This window comes from Cupressus sempervirens, chromosome 10 (genome assembly GCF_028749045.1).
Source record: "Cupressus sempervirens isolate cs-2001-9-10 chromosome 10, ASM2874904v1, whole genome shotgun sequence".
Classification (NCBI taxonomy): domain Eukaryota; kingdom Viridiplantae; phylum Streptophyta; class Pinopsida; order Cupressales; family Cupressaceae; genus Cupressus; species Cupressus sempervirens.
The window spans coordinates 229,639,667-229,657,560 of record NC_143127.1 but is presented as its reverse complement, the minus strand read 5'-3'; positions in this window follow the sequence as shown (position 1 = coordinate 229,657,560).

Genomic DNA, 17,894 nt, shown 5'->3' with positions numbered 1-17,894 from the left:
CATAGAAAAAAATGTCATATTAAGATTGCATATATATGAAGCATAAAGTCTAAGATCTTATCAATGATAAGGTAGTTGTAACTGAGAAATCTAAGAACTCATGTGATGATCTTCTTGACACCTTCACTTCCTCCAACATGCATGAACTTCCTAAATATTGAAATATTTTCAACATACTTCCATAAAACAAAGAACCTAGTGCTTTTTAGCTTGACTATGTGTACCCTCAAGGGCTACCTTTGTAAGAAACTCAAGCTAATCTACACTTGGTTCCAAACCTTTCCCATGCTACTAAAGATCCTCAATATTCATATTATGTTATGCATACTATGCCCATTTCAACTAGTCCTCCATTATATCTTCAAGATCCTACCATGTGAACCCCACATTCTCCCTTTTCCTTAGAAGTGGCTTCATGTCAAGAGGACTCTCAAAAAGCTAAAGATGAGGCACCCTTTCATCTCCTTCAAGATGATGTTCCTTCATATCCTATATCTTTTTCATTCCCTAATTATGATGAGAATACCACTTCCAATACTTCCATTGAGCTTATTGAAAATCATGAGAAAAGTGTTATGCTTATGCTATCTAAAATAATTTGGCAAGATCAAAGTATCCCTTTTTGTTTTACTTCTCCATACCCACTTCAAAAATATGCTCAAGCTTCAAATGCTCTTTCTAAATATATTGCTCCTATCAAAGTTACTCATGAGTATATTGATGCTCTTGACCATGTTACTCACTCTAAAGCTATTGATATCCCTACCCACTATCCCTTTGCATCTCCTTGTTGGAAATAATCAATACTAGCTAAGTTACTGAGAGGGGAGGGGTGAATCAGTAACTTTAAAAACTTTAAATCAATTCAGCACTAAAAGAATTAACCATTTATTTATTTAATTTATTGTATGCATGGAAATATAAACATTCATAACACATGAACACAATGATTTGGTGACCCAAAAACCTTCCAATTAGAAAGTAAAACTAGGGTGGGGATGATGCCCACAAAACATCAATACTGCAGCATAGAGTTTGCCTATTAAGGCTTACAATGATCACTTCTGATGATCTACCCTATTAGGAGCAAGTAGGACTGCTAGATCCACCTTGTTAGAGGATTTACAAACATACAGTGAAGTATGCACTCTATTAGGAGATTTACAAAAAGAATGTTAAGTCTACCCTGTTAAAGGATTTATAAAATGATTCACCTATTAAGATGAAGTAGTGGATTTTCTTACAACTATTTGCTAATAAGATCCCTTTTTGCACTGATCACCTGATGTGATAGATATAACTTTTCTGCTCCTATGTTGACCTTGTTGTATTCCTTTTACTCTACTGCTGATTCGCTTTCATTATTCTCAAAATATAGAAATACCTTCTTTATATGTGAACATTACTCCCTTTTATATTTTTCATATCCATCCATCCTGCAAATGATATCATACATTACATATATACCATTCCAATATTTACAATTGCAAGGTCGGCCAAAACTAAGTGAACAAAATATTACAGAGTCAGCCAGATAGTAGAAAACTCAAGTTCCTCAAGCTGACTTGGTAACCTTCTGATACACGGCATCCACTATGTTACTTAGCATCATCATGCACTCGGTGGGAGTAGAGGCTCAATTCATACTAGCCACACAATATTGCTTGGAACTCAGTAACCATTGGTGACTCGCTAGATATAGTGTCACTCAGTAGAAACTAACTTCTTTGTAACTTCTTTGTTTACCTTGCTTTACTCAGTAAACACTGAGTCCTTCATTTACCTTCTTCGCTCAATAAACATTGAGTCCTTCATTTACCTTTTTCACTTAGTAAACACTGAGTCCTTTGTTTCCCTTTTTCACTTGGTAAACACTGCTAAACTTCTCATTCACTCGGTATCCTCTAGAATGCTTGGTGAGAACTGTTTACCAATTAAACTTACATGTAACCACTGAGTGCTTGGTATACACTATAGACTAAGTGATGAGCTAGATAAGCATTCAGAATTAAATAAGTGTTTGCACTAATGACAAATATATCATAATTCCAACACTCCTAAGTATATTATTGGTCCTTATCTATCTATTATAAAACCTTCAAACCTTCCATCCATATTGGGACCTTATGTTCCTCCCTCTACTAGTTTCGCTCCTAGCTCATCACCTACTTATCTTATTATACCTCAATATCAAAAAAGACACTCATTTTTGACAAATCTCCATCTACTTCATCTAATTCAATCATATAAGCCTTATCCATCCACAAGCCCCTATTCTTTTGGAAGAAATTTGGATGTTCAACATATAAAATACAAGAATCCTTTGAAAAATTAAGATTCCTATGTCCTATCTAATCAACATGTGAATGAAAAGAAAGAAAAACATTCAACAGACCACAAAGGTTCACTATTCAAAAAGTGAAATCGAAGAAAATACAGGTTCCTAAGTCCATCATTGAAGAAATGCATTCTAAAGAATTAAAAAGGAGAAGACAACTCAAAATTTATATGTATTCCAAAGCCTCTTTTGAAAGACTTGAACCTTTTAAATAAATCAAATGTGACAATCAAGCTTCCAAAGGTTTCCACTCCATCTTCTTCCAAACATTTTCTTAAAAAACTTATGTAGCATTTCACTCCATCTTCCTCCAAAATTACTCTGCCACCTCATACATCTAACCCTCAAGCTATTTCATCCATTATTTCATTCATCACTTCATCATTCCACTACCCTTCAAGGTGTATATCAATGTTGATCTTTCCTACTTTCTCACCTATCCTTATACAATCCTTTCAAGCCTACACTTACCTACTATCCATATTCCTTCTAGCCTTCCAAAGCTCAAACCCTTATCCTCCATATACCTTTTCCACTATGTCTCTTTCCATCACCTTATTAGAATCTTTGAGCATAACTTTATATGGTCTTGTCTTATCATGACTTATCCTTACAATAGGAGCATTATCCATTCAATCTAAAATTCAAAAAAAAAATACAAAAAGGAAAAAAAAGTAAAAGAAAATGTGTTGGTGAAAACTTGGTAATAGGTGTCTTGGTAGCAAAATTAAAGAGAAATAAATTCATCCTATGGAAAAAACCACTTCTTTTGGTGCCCTGTATAAGTACCATGATGAAAATCTAGCAAAAAAGCATCATACATAATTCCTCCATCTTCCATCTATCCCCTCTTCTCTCTTTGATCTTGACATTCTTGAGTTATCCTTGCATATTGGCTATCTTATCCATCAACTTCCTTGTTATGATTTCTCATTCACTCATACCCTACATATTGATCTTCATTTGTATTGCTCCATCCTATCACTATCATATCCAATTCACCCCATGGTATTGATCATATAAAGAAAAACATGATTCTTAGAAGCCACTTGACTTGCCTACTCTTTTAGACTACACGTTTTTAGGTTATCTCACCTATTGGTTTCCACTGCTTATTATCTATTATCTTGCTTATTAGATTTCATTTCTTATCCTATATGATATATTTCTTTTTATCTTCAACTACTTATCCTATATTTTATCTCACTCATTGGCTTCCACATCTTATCCTATATGTTATCCCACTTATTGGCTTTAACTTCTTATCATACATGTTATCGCCTTTCTTTTCTTTTTTCTCTTATCCACAAATTTCTCCATGTGTCTATCTTTCCCTAGCTTGGGAACTCTTAAGGATCTGATCCTTGAGGATCACTTTCACTCAATTCATACTCCTTACCTATCCATATCTTCTTATCTATCATCTTGTTACTCCATCATGTGATCTTTCTTGATATTGGGACTAAATGATGTGATCTTTCTTAAGAGCTAGTCAATCCTTCCAAGTGGTAAAAATATGCAAACAAGTGCTACTTAATTCCATCATTCTTATGTCTATCAGCATCTCACTTTGTGCTCTAAACTATTCATCTAAGTTTATTTTCCTTTTTGAGCTTGGAAATAACTCTTGTTTAGGTGTATAGGGTACAAATTGTATATCTTATTAGGCTCTCCTTGTTGCACTGGTGTTCTTTGTAAACTCTCTATATAATGTGTTGCAACACTTTTCCCTTGACATCAAGTGTTTCTCAATAATTATTAGATACTTTAGTTATAGTCTAGGATGTTGCGATGCTTCTCATTGGAAGACTTGATTCCTAAAGAGACAACCATGTGATTTTCACATGTGCGCTTAAACACTTAAAACTTTATGATACTTGATTGAATTTATTTTCTTTATGTGTTATCTATGATGATTTATTTGTTGAGTTTTCACTCCCTGATAGTCTCTCAAGGATTTCATGGACTAGAAGACAAGGGGCATGAGGCATTTTAAAAAATTTTAATGCCTTTAGGTATAGCTTGTTGATCTTGAGTGACTTGAGCATCCTTCTTTTGCTACTTGGTGATGAGCCTATAAAATTTCATATCTATATCCATTTTTTATAACACTTTACCCCATGGTTTTAATATATTTCCAAGCCATTTCCATACATTAACTTGGTTTATGAAGCATTAACTATGATTAATGATTTATTGATTAACAATTGCATGTGTAGCTAGTTGATGCTAGATTATGATGATTTATTGTGATAAATGGTTAACATTGAATAATAATATTCTTGAGGTGGTTAACATGTTTCTTGTGAGTTATTTGAGTCACTCATGCAGCTAGAAAGAAGGAGAAGCAAGTTGACACTTGTCAATATTCAGCAAGTGCAGGAAATGAAGATAAAGTTAAAAGTGAATTTCAGAAAAATAATCATATCTCACTCAATTATTAATGAAATTAAGAATGGCTTATGGTTTTGAAAATATAAAAACAAGGAGCATAAACTCTTTTGAGAATTTTATTTGGTTCAAAACAGTTAATGAGCACCATAGATCAAAAGTTGGTTGAGGAAAAAAGGCACGTTTTTAGGCGGCATAAAACTACTTTCAGAAAAATGACCATAACTTTCACAGTTCTTAATAAAATTTAGATTTTCAAAATGATCTAGAAAGGTGAAAAGGAGGAGCATAACATGCTAAATTGGTTTGATCTAATTCACAATAATGAAGGATATCCATGCATTTGAGTGGACTACTAAAAATATGGAACTAAAATTCAGCACACTTTGTCATTATTTTTGTAATAAGATTCTTCCTTGTTTAAAGGAATGATGGAAAACTTGTTATATTTTTGTTAGGGAGTCATTAATCTTATATATTCAAATTTTTAATCAAGCATTGAAGATATAGATGTAGACATAAATGAAAAGTTGTAGTTTTGTAGTATATAGTTCCTGCAACCATTACTGTGTAGTTTCTTGCAGCCATTACTATGTACTTAAATTTATTTTCAGCACTATTATAGTTTATTTTTTGCAATGATAGAATAACTTAGAGAGTTTTATGGTGCATATACTTTGTAGACTTGTTTCAAGTATACATCCTTGGGTTGACAATTTAAATGAACCTGCTCTATTAGAAATATAACTGCTCATTTTGGATGTCTAATCCGTGAGTTGTGTTTGTAAAACAAGTTATTGATCTAATTGGGAGGCTGACATTTTTTGGTGCCATTTTCAGGAACAAGTCAAGCTATGAGAGTCTCTAAGTTTTTAGTTGCTCATTGTAGTTTTTCTAGAATCTTAATTTCTTTTCAAAACACTTAGGATCATAGAAGTTTGCATGCAGCACAATATGGATTTTAGATCCATGGAGAATGAAGATCCAATATCATTTTCAGCAAGTTTAGAAATCAATGAAGACGTGTTCTCTAGCATAGTAGAGGAATTTTGTTCACATATTGATGAAAAATTGCTGATTTTTGAGGAGGAAAAGGAATACAACCTTATTTTTCAAAATGAAGAAATCACCATGCACAAGGTTTCTATTCAAGATGAATGTGATGTCAAATTAGAACTCCTACTTCAAGAAGAGAGTTGCAATAAAGCAAAAATGAGTCCTCTCATGCATAAAAGTAGAGAAGATATTGAAGAAGATCAGTTTTGGGATGATTTAGAGGAGTTTTGCTTAACATTAGATGTTAAATCAACATCTTTTTTAGAGAGAAATTCTGAGCCTTATGAAGATGGTGTTGAAATTTCTATGCTTTTATCAATTCAACCACACAAATTGGTTTTTAAAAATCAAGAAGAGGATGGAGAAGCAACTCATCTACACAAATCCAGCAAGAAGGGTTCAAAATTTATTCTTTCATGAGGGTGTCCTTTTAGACATCTCATTCATATGGAGGAAAATATGTTATCAAAAGCTATGGTTGTAGAAAAAGAAGAACTTGCAGTTGAAGACAAAATGACACATGTAGCTACACCTAAAGGGGACACATTTTAGCTTACTTATATACTTTAGTATAGCAATATATATTGTCAACATGAAGTTATAAGTGATTTTGTTAATGTCTTTTCAAAAGTCTTGTTGTTTGTTAAGTTTCTACTAATGTTGAAGCTATTTCTCATTATGCATAAGCATGTAAAGCATTGGAAGATTTTGAGAAAAGGAAGATACTTCAAAGAACCAGTGAATGGTTTTGTTTGAGTGGTTCATGTAATTTGGTTAGTGTAGGATAGGATAGATTAGGGTAGGTTTTTCAATCAATAAGTGTTCTTACACAGTATCTTAGAGTTACTAGTTGTCTAGTTTAGTTTGTTTCCTGATTTTTCTTGTCTTAATGACTATTTTGGAGCTCATAGTTGGTTGGTTGCTCATATTTCAAATCATTTTTCCAAGGGTGTGAGTGAGTCAAGTTTCAACTTTTGGAAGAGATTATTTGCATATATTTCCAAATATTCAATTAAGTAGTTGAGTCTTAATGATGTCAAGAATGTTTTATTCAATGATGGTGTCTAGTTGGTCTTATCTGTAGGTTTCATGTTGTAAGAGTCAGTCCTGCAACAACTACTATTTGGTTTTAACAATCAGTCCTGTAGCCACTACTCTTTGATTCAATAGACACTCCTACAACAACTACTATGTGATCCAAAAGACAACTTTTAGAAAGTATGAAGATAATACTCATATTAAATATGCAACACTCTTGGAGGGACTTGAATATTCATCAATAAAGGGACTTGTACTTTCAGCTATTTGCAAATTTTGAAGTTTCTCACAACAACAAAAATGGTACTATGATTTCTATTTATTCATAATAATTATCATTTTTAATAATTGATTATCTATGCATTGCATTTTTATTTTCAATTATCATTATTGTAATTATATGCTCCATAAGCAATTTGATGTTACCCTCATCCATACATTCTCATTTGAGGACAAACAACCTTTTAGCTAGGGGGAGCACATGTATACCTGGTTTTATTGACACAGACTAGGAGGATGACCTTTCATGTATATCTTTTATACCACCTTTGAAATTCTTGATGATTGATTAAAGTTGTCACAAGATTCCATGCTAAGAGTTTTCATGACTAACTAATGCCTATCCCTTGCTTGAGGACAAGCAAGATTTCAGCTAGGGGGGAAATGATGAGCCTATAAAATGTCATATCTATATTTATTTGTTATAACACTTTACCCCATGGTTTTAATATATTTCCAAGCCATTTCCATACATTAACTTGGTTTATGAAGCATTAACTGTTATTAATGATTTATTGATTAACAATTGCATGTGTAGCTAGTTGATGTTAGATTATGATGATTTATTATGATAAATGGTTAACATTGAATAATAATATTCTTGAGGTTGTTAACATTTTTTTTTTGAGTTATTTGAGTTGTTCATGTAGCTGGAAAGAAGGAGAAGCAAGTCGACACTTGTCAATATTCAGCAAGTCTAGGAAATGAAGATAAAGTTAAAAGTTAGTTTCAGAAAAATAATCATATCTCACTCAATTATTAATGAAATTAAGAATGGCTTATGGTTTTGGAAATCTGAAAACAAGGAGCATAAACCATTTTGAGCATTTGAGTTGGTTCAAAATAGTTAATGAGCACCACAAATCAAAAGTTGGTTGAGGAAAAAGTGGCAAGTTTTCAGGCAGCATAAAACCACTTTTAGAAAAATGACCATAACTTTCAAATTTCTTAATGAAATTCAAATTTTCAAAATGATCTAGAAAGGTAAAAAGGAGGATCATAACATGGTAAAGTGGTTTGATCTAATTCGAAATAATGAAGGATATCCATGCATTTGAGTGGACTACTAAAAATATGGAACTGAAATTCAGCACACTTTGTCATTACTTTTGTAATAAGATTCTTGTTTTTTTAAAGGAATGATGGAAAAATTGTTAGATTTTTGTTATGGAGTTAGTAATATTATATATTCAAAATTTTAATCAAGCATTGGAGATATAGATGCAGACATATAGGAAAAGTTGTAGTTTGTAGTATATAGTTCCTTCAGCCATTACTGTGTAGTTTCTTGTAGCCATTACTGTGTAGTTAGATTTATTTTTAGCACTATTATAGTTTATGTTTTGCAATGATAGAATAACTTAGAGAGTTTCATGCTGCATATACTTTTCATACTTGTTTCAAGTATATGTCCTTGGGTTGACAATTTAAATGAACCTTCTCTATTAGAAATATAACTGCTCATTTTGGATGTCTAATATGTGAGTTGTGTATGTAAACCAAGTTATTGATCTAATTGGGAGGCTGAAACTTGGCACTTAGGATCTTTAAGGTATCATCCTTGACTATTTTTCACAAGCGTATTCTTATGGCCATCTTGACATTTTGTGTCTCGATGTAAGCATAATCCTGCCACATGAAACCTAAGGAATCTAATTGTGCCATCACCTTTACCTCTATGTCTTTGATACGTAGGTTGGGTTCCCACATTCCAAATCTAATATAGATCACATTCATATCCCCATAGTTATACTAGTGATGATAGTATGATCTTATGATGTCCCTAATAAGGCTCGATGATAAAAACTAGGACCTATTTATTTAAGCCTTACAATCACATATTTTTCATCCTAGCTTGTATTTTAGGGTTCATTTTATATTAGCTTTTCATTTTTTAATGTTGATAGATTTTTCTTCATCTTTCATGGATGTGCCAGCTATATGTGTTCATTCTTCTCTTGCTTCTCCTCGATCATAACTTTTCTTCTTCTTTTGGCTTTCTCTAACCTATTTGTTTTCTTGTCATCAAAAGGGTTAATCTTATCATCATATCTATTTTGACAAATTTTTTGTAAAAATTGCACACATACCTATTTTTGACATCTTGGATCAATTTTTGGGATTTAAATCAAAATTTAGGTTCATCTTAATGGTCAAAATTACATTTTAAAACTCTTCTTTCTTTGCAGTTGGCTAACATTTTGAGGCTTAATCTTCAAATCTTGTTGGGGAAATAATCATGTATTCGTGTCTTTATTATTTCTACTCTCTTCTCTCTTCTTATTCATTCTATTCCATTCCATTTCACTCTTATTTTTACTTTGATCTAATTATGATGCTTTGTATTTATTGGTCAAACTTGGGCATGTCTTCATTTCTTGGTGGACATTCTTTGACCTTAATCACTTTTCTATCATCATGGACTTTTCTTTATCTCTATTTGATCTAGATCTAGCCGATTTCTACATCTTTTCTATCTCATTTCAATTTTGATCCCAAGGGGGTAGGAATATTCTATCATTTCTAAAAAATTATTTTCTTCTATGGTTATCTATTTCTCAAGAGCATATGCTTGACCTTTCCATTTTCTCTTGATCCATCTTCTTTCTTTAGATACTTAACTTGTATTAGTGCTCATCTTGGGTATTGATATCATTTATCTCTCTCCTAATGTTTAGTTCTCCCACTAACAGGCTATGCATTTAGGATTTTATATCTCCCTTTGCTTCATTCCTTTGAGTTAGATCTATCTATCTATTTCTTTCTTACTATATTTATTATTTGACATAATGTGTTCCTAGATTGATCACACATTAGTCAACGAGTGGAAAATGTAATCACTTAAAAATGGTCATCTAGATTATGAGGTCCCTTTCTATTATTTTTTTCTTAATTTATCTATTGCTTATTCTTGATCAAATTCTCAAAACTCTATTTATTTAATTATAATCTATCGTTTAACCACTTTATCCTAAATTTTTAATTTATTTAAAAGAACCTTCTCTCTATTAATTAAATATAAATTCCTACTTCCCACTTATCCTAAGTATGCACACATAAACCATTATTCCTATTTTAAAAATAAAATAGAATACATTTTTTCTACACATGAATGCACAATTTTCTATGTGAGATGAATCCTCTATTTTTAAGATAACTTTATTTATCCTCCACACATTTTCTCCCTCTCAAAAGTCTACTATTGATTTTTATTGGCGGAGATGCTTGTGCACATGGATCACTTAGAATGCATTCTCCTCCCTTGATTATGCCTATTTTCCCTCTTAATCCCTACCATCCATTTATCTTTAAAAGGAGGGATCTCTTCTCATTCTCTAATCTTAGACTCTCATGCTAATGTTATGTTGTAGGTTTTATTGGTGACTTTCGAGCTTTGCAAGACTTTGAGCACTCTTGCATTTTCATTTTATATTTGTTTTCTCATTCTTGTATTATGGCATTTTAGTTTAGATTTCCTTTTGTGCTCTAGAGTAGCTCACCTACTCTAAATAGGGGTTTTGTAATCTTTCATACTTGTTATAAGCTTTCATTTTGCATCTCATTTAGTTTACTTTGCATTTGCATTGCATACTCATTTGAGGATACTTGGATATTGTCACTCATTACCTCTACTATTTGAATCTCTCATTCTATGGTGCACCTTGAAAGGGTTGCATAACTTTGGTTCATTTGAGATCTACAATTTCACTTTTTGCACATTTGCACATCATAGAAAAAGAGTTATAAGCCACCTCTTGAGAATCCGTCTTCCATGGGTTCTGTCCAGAATAAGGGTTTATAGAAGTTAGTCATATTTTTTGTATACATAAACCTTTTGAATTTAAAACCAGATCATTGTTAGAGGTAGTTTACTAATAAATACTAATAATAACTAGTCTACATAAAATCCACAATAACTCAACTGAAATAGCTCACCACTATATGTTATGGAAAGCATAAAATGTAGACTCTCTGAACATCAATCCATAAAAATTGTAAGCATGAGTGAAATAAATTATGTCCTTTGAACTAAATAATAAAAATCAATCTATATGATAAAAAAAAATGTTGACATCAATAAAAACACATAAATTCCAAACATAACTAGCAACAATTCCAATCTCAAACAATATCTCAATAATCACAATCTCTAAAAATCTCCAACAATTTTCTTCCAAAAATTATTATATATATATATATATTAATTTTTTTGTTATCATACTAAAAATATCATAAGGAGACTTACCATTTCTGTATTTTATCTACACTTAGTTCAATGTGTAGACTACTATTGAAACTACCTCTCTCTAATAGATCTACAAAATTATGTTTCGGTCAATAATCATTTCCATGGCTATCTAGAATCAATTGATTCCTTCTCTCTACTATGCCATTTTTTTATAGATCCATTAGAGAATAAGTCTACCTCTTTATCCCATGTTCCTCACAAAAAGTATAGATCTCATTAATTTGAATTGACCACATCTATCTGATCTCAGACACTTAACTTTTACACTTTTCTCTATCTCAACCATTTCTTTAAAGATATTAAGATTTTAAAAAGCCTTAAAATTATCCCTCAATATAGTCACCTACATCATTGTTGGATATGTTAGAAATAGGAATTACTAAGAAGGGGGGTGAATCAGCAATCTACAAACTTTAGTCACCAACTAGATATTATTTGTTACTTTAAACCATACATAATAAAGTAATAAAGTAATGTTGAACAATAATAGTAACCATGCATAAAGATTAATCATAACACCATATTTTGTTACCTAGGGAAACCCTAGCTAAGGGAAAACCTCGGTTGGGATGATACCCACTAGATAATATAATGATATATAAGTCCCTTGTTAGACAATGGACCTTGTTAGGAGTCAATGAGCAAATTTAGTATAAGGAGTCCCTGTTAAGAGACTTTGAATCCCTATTAGGAGATTCCAACCCTATTAAAAGTGTAGTATAGTAGATGCAAGATGAGCCCACTGCCCAAACATGCACTTCCAATTACAAGAAGAGCTCACTGCCCAAACAAGTAATTAGTCTTCAAGAATAGGTTCTTTCTTAGTTCAATCTCCGATCACAAAATAACTTCACAAAATTCGCATATATTGCTTTCACAAAAAGTTCACATATCATAATATTTTGCATCACTTTCACAACTTTACACACTTTCCTTCACAAGATGTCCTTTGCATAAATACCATGCCTTTACATCAATTATTTTTAGGTTAGCTAACCCATAATATACTTTTCCAACTTAGAGTAAACATCTAGGATGTCATCCCTAATTGGTCAAGTAATTATTCTATAAACAAAATAATTCCTTTCCTTTAATTATGATGTCTTGTTTCATTGGTAAAACACAAATAACTCTTTTTCTTACAGTCTGTACTAACTTTTGAGGTTATACATGTCATCATAAACATGTATGTTATCTCCATCTAATTTCACTAGTCATAATATGACATTAATAACAAGTTGCATACAAAACAATACACTATTGTATACTAAATTCATACTTGGACAATTTTCTATGTACCAAAAGCTAAGTATCTTTATTTTTGAGGTTTCTTGTAAGCATGTACATCATGTGTTGCCATAAATGAAAAAAATTACATATCTTTGTTAGAAATTTTTTAACAATCTCCCCCTTTGGCATTGATGGCAACAAAATAGGGAAAATTGGCTAAGTATCAAAAACTTGTCAAAAATAATATAGTAACATTACATTAATCATCTATTACAACTTTTCCATCTTAGATATGCTCCCCCTTACAATATGATTTCATACTTTACAATTTTAACTTCATTATTTACAATTTTCCTATGCGTTTCTCCCCCTTTGACATCAATGAGAAAGGTTAGAATGTTAAAAGATGTCAAAAAAATATTGTCAAAAAATGTTGTTCTTTTGCCTTAAGCTGATAATATTTTCATGCAATCATCAAAACTTGCCTTAATATTGTTCACACCTTTAGTGCATGTATCTTGGCTAATTTAGTAGACGTAAGAATTGCACATAGGCTATATGATGCAATCTCAACTGCATTAAGATCTAAATATAAAAAGTTAGAATAAATGTCCTTGGCCTTGACACATACCTCCAACTGTTTCTCAACAATAGATATTTTAAGAGCAATAGACTCTAAAATCTAAAAATATCTTCAAAATTTGCTCCTTCTAAAGTTCCAGTTTCCTGATATCATTATGAATACTGGCCACTTATCCTTCAAAACCATCAATTTTACTAGAAGGGTATTGTATTCGGCTAGATAGAGCCTCTAGCTCACTCATCTTTCCTTCAATCTAACTATCAAGATCCTTGGTCAACTTGTGAGATAGGGTACACTTAATGTACAATACCTTGACATCCTATTGAAACTTCTGAAATTCCTTAATACAAGTATCAAGACTTATCAAATCATTCTTGATTTTCTGACAAATGGTGTTAAACAAGTTAGCATCATGTGAGATCTGTGCCTTAGATTTTGCAACATTCAGCAAATTTGTGAATTCTTCATCAAAAGATTTTAGCACTGATTGTGCCCTCTATTCAAGATTTTCCTTAGGATGTTGGACTACTAGAGTACTATGTAATCTATTAGTAACCTCCATTAAGGTTCTTTGTAGGCTCTTCACTTTCCTATTCTTTTCAATAAGTTTTGATAAAGTATGAGATCAAGTCAGTTTGATCATCATCATCAGTTGTCAGGCTAGCAAGAGAAATCAGAGTAGATGAACTAGAAGGTTTATTGTCATCTTCCCTTTGCTTCTTTTTAGCTACCTCTTTGATTCTTCTCTCTTCTTTTCCTTATGTTTCTCTCTTTTCTTCCTCCTCTAATCTCTCCTTCTTCCCTTCCTCTTATTTCCTTTTCATTTCTTCTTCAACTAATCTTTTCTTTTCTTCCTCTACTTTTCTTTTCATCTCACCTTCAAGCAATTTTTTCTTGGCCTCTTCTATTTTTCTCTTTTTCAATTTGCTTCAATTGTTCTTCAATATTCTCAATATGAGATTCAGTCTATTCGAACCTCTCAAAAGGGTTTGTATCATCAATGTTAATAGTAACATTGGTCTGATCTATCTGCATTACATCACCACTTACTAACACTTTTGAGGTTCTAGGTGTCGGTGAAGATGTTGCCTTGGACTCTGTCAACGTCTGACTTATAGCTACCATAGTTTCACTTCTTATCTTATCTTTCTCACCCACTATAAATAGAAATGGTCTTATTTTTATTCTCAAGTAAGGTGCTAGTTTATTCAACAATCTCTTGACTTCTTCTTTGTCATCAGTCTTGCATATAGTTCTTATCATAGACTTTTGAAGTTCTAAGTCCTCTACTTGAGCTGGTGTCTTCTTCTCAATAAGTTTGTCATAGACTTTCAGGTTTATTGTGAGAAACAATAGTCCACTAAGATAACTAAGAAGAGGGGTGAATTAATTATCCAACAATTAAAATATTTATTATCCTTAAAAAATCTTATCCATTCAACCAAAGTAAATAGAAACCATAACAAGATGCACATAGAAAATTAGACCAGATATGTTAACTATGGAAACCCTTGATTAGAGGAAAACCCCTGGAGGGAATAATACCCACAAGATGATGTACTAATATAAATATTCCTTGTTAGAGGATAGACCATGTTAGGAGTCTATTACAACATTTAGTACATAGAGTCCCTATTAGGAGACTCTAAATCCCTATTAAGAAATTCTAACCCAATTAAGAGTTGTAGTACAATATTTGCAAGAAAAGCCCACTACCCAAACATGCAATTTCAATTACAAGAAGAGCTCATTGTCCAAGCAAGTAATTGACTATTAATTTCCTCCTTCCTCTATTCTATCAACTAAAATAATCACTATTATACCTTGTATACTAAGTCATGAACTTCAGATTCAAATATCAAACCTCGGATCACACAATAAAACCTTAGCAATGAAGTTTCCTTCACTTCCAATCTGCTCTACTCAACTTCACATTATGTTCTCTCTACTACTTTCAATTACTTCTTCATGTCATCCACATATCTCATGGTAAAGGAAAATTTCCTTCCTTTATACTGTGTCCATAAAACAATTCTTTGAGTTGGTTGTTAGACCTTCTCAATTAATCATTACAGGACCATATTAAGAACACGTTACACTTAGGCATAACATTAATCATTTGCCTTGCAACTTGAATATCTTTTCATACACACAATATTATGATGAGCAAGCTTAACCACATCATCATCAACATTTATTCTACACATCCTCAACCTCAATTCTTAGAATAACAATTCTACTAAGAGATATAATAATTTTACTAGAATATGCCTTTGTAAATAATAACTCAGTACAAACATCACCAAAACTTGCATAACGTCTTTTAGACTTAACATTTCTTCATTTGATGTTAACTACATATACTAGATACTTAGAAGTATCTCCCATAACATTAGATAGTGAGAATACTCAACTGGTCATCTATACCAACTTGATCTTTCTATTGTTCTTTTGTTAAATACCATAGAAAACTACTATGTTGACATCAATGATAAACTTAGTCATGAATGTAACATATCATCATAGTAACATATCTACAATACTCTCTCATAGTATTATCATCAATATTCATGCTTCCAAAAATCTCCCCCTTTGGAATTGATGGAAACATAGATGAAAAACATCTAGTTCCAAGTATACCAATAGTTAAAGGCTATTAACTTTTCTTTTCAAATCCTCTTCATCAATCATTTTCCCAAACTATTTTCCATGCTAATCTTCTCCCCAACTTGAATCTTCTCCCCAACTTATTTTTCATGCTAATCTTCTCCCCCATTGACATCAATGTCAATGGTTTCAGCATTCATCAAACTCTCCAACTACTAATTGTTACTAGCTCAAGTGTCCAAAGGCATTGTCTCATTCTTTACTATTTGATCCAATTCTTCTTTCATAGCTTATTTACAATGATCATCTTTACATGCTTCATCTACATTCTTAGGTTCAACTTGAGATATCAAACATAGTTCTTCATTGACTCTACTTCTTTTCATCACACCTTTATTTTTGCTTCCAATGATCTACTCAAATGGGTGATTCTTTATCATATTCTTTCCCGAAGTAGGAGTTTTTATCTCAACTCTTGGCTCTATTGAAGGTTTTTAGCTTTTTTCCTACCTTTGCTCTCCTTTATTCTGCAAATCATTGTTAGTCTCAAGAAATAATTCATCATTCTTTAGTTTAGTAACAACATCATCATCTGAATTGTAATCAACTATTCTTTCTTGTATCCTAAATTTCTCATCAACTTTGACATTTTCACTTTCCATAATAGTCTTAGTTCTCTTATTATAGCATCTATAAGCCTTTCTTGTCAATGAATAACCAAGAAACATACCTTCATCACTTCTAGCATCAAACATACCAATATCATTGACTCTTTTGATATAACACTTACTACCAAAAATTTTTAAATACTTAATTGTAGGTGAGTGACCAAACCACAGTTCATAAGGGGTCTTGTTTGTGTCTTTCTTGACCTATACTCTATTCAAAGTGTAGACTATTATATTCATGGCTTCTCTCCAAAACATCTTAGATACTTCATTCTCAGCTAACATCGCTCTTGCATCTTCTATTACTAATCTATTTCTTCTCTCTATTATACCATTTTGTTTAGGGGTTCTCGAAACTAATAACTATCTTTTGATTCCATTTTCTTCACAAAACATGTTAAACTCATTTGAATCAAATTCTCCTCCTCTATATAATTTCAAACATTTAATCTTCATGCCTGATTCATTCTCAAATCTATTCTTGAATATCTTAAACTTATCAAATGCCTCAAATTTTTCTTTAAGAAATACAACCCACATCATTCTAGAAAAGTCATAAACTAGTATCATGAAATACCTTTCACCATATATTCCTTAAGTCTTCATAGGACTACTTAGATATGTGTGTACAATCTCCAATTTTGTTATAGTAGTAAAACTTTTGTAGGGAAAAGAAGTTCTATTATGCTTTGCCAAAACACACTCCTTGCAAATTATGTTAGAAGGTTTTACAATTTTAGGAAAATCTTTAATTGCAAGCATACTACTAGTCTTCACAATACTATCAAAGTTTATATGAAAAAATCTCTTATGCCATAACCAACTATCATATACCTTTGCAACCAAACATGTCATTTTAGTAGGATTCAACTGAAGTACATTGCCTCTAGATATGGTTCTTATTTCAATTACCTTTCCATCTCTATCTTTGATCATGCATGTCTTTTCTATGAACTACAATTGATAACCTTTATCCACTAGTTTTCCAATACTTAGAAGATTATGCTTCAAACCATCAACAAAATATACATCTTCAGTGTTAGGTTTACCATCAAGAATTATAAATCCAATACCTTTAACTTGGCATGTTGCAATGTTTCCAACTCTGACAATGCCTCCATCATGACTTTTGAAGTCAACAAACTTGTTCATATTTCTATTAATATGATGTGAACAACCACTATCAATTATCCAATCAAATTTATTTTCAACCTATGATACCAAAGCTACTTTCTCTAGGCTTTCTTCTTTGATTGCTACAAATCCTATTTCATCATCACTAGCACTAATTGCTTGTTTATCAAATTAATCTTCTTCATTTGCATATAGACACTCTCTATCTCTTCTAGGTTTGTAATTTCCTTTATACTTTTTCTCTCTTTTAGGACACTTGGATGCATAATAACCAAATTCATTGCAAGTCCAACATTTAAAGATTTTCTTACCATCTTTTTT